Source organism: Dendroctonus ponderosae, unplaced genomic scaffold (assembly GCF_020466585.1).
Source record: "Dendroctonus ponderosae isolate FM_Combo_2020 unplaced genomic scaffold, Dpon_F_20191213v2 Dpon_F_20191213_3, whole genome shotgun sequence".
In the NCBI taxonomy this organism is placed as follows: Eukaryota; Metazoa; Arthropoda; class Insecta; order Coleoptera; family Curculionidae; genus Dendroctonus; species Dendroctonus ponderosae.
The window spans coordinates 16,389,088-16,391,996 of NW_026018508.1; the positions used below are offsets into that span (position 1 = coordinate 16,389,088).

Sequence of the window (2,909 nt, forward strand, 5' to 3'; positions counted from 1 at the left end):
AGGCAACCGACGATACGGATTCGGCGTTTTTGACGGAAAATATCTGATTTGAATTTAAATTCGCTTTAAAATTATTATGGAGGCTTTTTTTGCAAAAAAATTAAGTATATCAGTGTAATGTTTGCCATAACTACTTTCTATATATCAACATTAAGAAAAAAAGTGAAAACACCCTATTACCACTGTGTTTACTCAACCAGAGATGTGCGATGAAATCATTTGAAAATTAGTTATCATTAGGAATTTCCTATTAATTTCACAACAATTAAGTTTCGCTGTGTTTATTTTGGTATCTTCAGGGCAATTTTATGTATCTTGTTCTGAATATGTCAAAAGCAAATATTGCAAAGCGTCGACGATTCGAAAAAAATGAAGTTTTCTTTCACTCCGAACCAAATCCAGTCTGTTCAGACGAATCGTAAAAAGTAGCATCAAAACATCTTTATTATCTTGAAAGTTTTAATTTTTAAGACAATTTTACCATCTCCTATATTTACAGGGTGTTTGTTAAAGATGTCCGAATATTTAATGAAGTGATTCCACATGGACGTTATGGATTCATTTGTAAACATTATGAGAAGAGCAAATTTGTTTAAAAATCTTTGACAAACTCAGATATTTCCGTGAGGTTTAGTAGCTAATTCAGTGCATTGCCGATTTTTGCAAGTTTTTTAATTACAATTGGTAAAAGGATCTCTAGGCCTCACCGAATGAAAGCGAAAATTCCCTAATCTTTCGAATGTTTCATTTGCAAAAAACCTCTATCGGAGAACCATTTGTCCAATGCGTGTTTCCCATAACTTTGGCACCAAAAAAGTGTTTCTCTTTTAACTGGCATTACATACCATAAAACCTTTCCAAGCGGTTTTGCGAATATTATTTACTTAATTTGTGTTATTTGCAACACCTGTTGAACGACATGTTCTCAGTGTATTCCTCTCCTTATGCAAGTAATAACACATAAGGAAATTAGATATTCAATTACATAAAATGCTTTGTTTCAATTGCGCAGCGGTGTTGTTTCAGCTTCCACATGAAACCCAATGCTTCATATAAGGGCAAGCGGATGTGCCATCATCTACAATAGATCGTAGCAGAAGCTTTAGTGCGAAGTTAATCTGGTTCAATCATTTAATAATAAGCCTTATAATAACACTTAACCAATTCAAAAGCCGTTTGTGGGTCATCAATATCAAACTACACTCGGCTTAAGCCTTTATTAAATGTACCTACGAGCTTTGAAACCATGGCATGTCTGAGAAACCATTAGGTAACTAACCCATAATTATTAAATCTAGGTCGTTCGGCTTTTCGTAGGTGGCGCATAAACTAATAACGAATAAACATTGCAATTATCTCGTCCAATTTGCTGACAATTTTTATCGTACAGTTCAAGTAGCATTGTTTAGGTGATTAAAATACTCGGTTGTTGATAATGAAAGTTCGCCGAAGCAAACTATTAAGGGAACAAAGAGTGAATAGAACCAAGTAGATGAAGCAACGAATCACCTATAAAGGTGAAAAGATACAGATCTGGACATCCCAGATTTTAAATTTGAATCTCAATTAGAAGAACCGGCTGGAATTTTGAAGTGCGACACAAAGAACCTTTGAAGATGTTGAGACGGATGAAGATAAATAGCAAAAGACCGATGGTTTCTTAGATATTATTTGCTGCCTTGAGCGGAGATTAATTGAGACAGAAGAATCTTTGAAGAAATCCAGTTGGTTCAACACTAATGAGAGTGATACAACGCACATCCCAACAGAAAGACATATTTTGTCCAATTCCAAGTCAAATCTGGATTAATTTTAAGCCAAAATGTTCGCATTTTTTAAAATAGATCCATATCTATCTAATATAAAAAAATGTTGGTGTTAAATGTGTGCAGCAATTTTAGATACATTTAAGAAGATACGGAAAATCTGTCTTTATTTCCAGTGATAGCCTTTGAGTTTTAACCCCTTTGAGAGATCATAGATGATAAATATATCCAATTTGTGGGCGTTCGGTCGGAACGCTATAATTGAACTGAGCGATTATTAGTTTGATAAGAATGTGAAGAAATACTTATGAAACAGCATTGTAGCTTTTGCATAACATTTTTAAATAGACTCGTTTTATCACTGCCTGATAGAGAATATTACACTTTTATTCAAATTGCAAAAATTGTTTAAATTCGTAGGTGTTTAATAGAATCGAGATTATTAATTCGTACACTTATTTATTACAAGCAAAGTACGTTATTAAACAAACAAAATAGACTTGTCCGCTCATCATTCACACATTGTTTATCTCTATACTGTCGATGCAAATTGATTATTGCAATTTAGTCAAGGTCGATTTTTATGTATTATAATATTATTAAAATATGAGCTGCCAAGTTTGTGCATGTTGATTAACTAATGTATCAAAATGCAGATACATCCGCTCAGGGTCAGCCCAATTTTGGATTAAGTTTTTTTTAAAATGCTTATAAGTACATTCATTTAGTTATTAATTTAGAACACAGCACACATAAAGAAGTAATAATTGCTGACTTTCTACCTGTTTTAATGTAGGTATCTAAAAAACGTAAAAAATGTATCTTTTAAGCGTTTTTTGAGCGTTCTCGATCTTTAACCGACGATTTCTTCCTGATTATTGACCCAAACACTTTTTATAAATGCAAATTTGTGATCTTCTTACGTCGAAAGGAATCGATTGAGCTCAAAAAACGCGCATGTGAAATTTCGATTTTTGGCCGAAATTTTTCCAAGGGTGAGGGTCGATTTTTTGAAAAAATGAAATTTTTTTCAAAAAGTCTTAAATTTTGCATAATTTTCAGCTCACGGACGCGAGGAATGCCTCTAACGCATTTAAAATGATGGTAGAAGTTTCAGATCAGAAATAATAGACATTTTAGGCA

At 33.0% G+C, this 2,909-nt stretch overlaps 1 long non-coding RNA gene across 1 annotated transcript; it reads left to right on the forward strand.

Annotated features, from left to right (window-relative positions):
• The first annotated feature begins 153 nt into the window (after positions 1–153).
• On the forward strand, positions 154–2,032 carry LOC125503922. Its single transcript, XR_007281158.1, has 2 exons — positions 154–1,517; positions 1,571–2,032. It is a non-coding gene; the product is annotated as an uncharacterized LOC125503922 (long non-coding RNA).
• Positions 2,033–2,909: the final 877 nt, after the last annotated feature.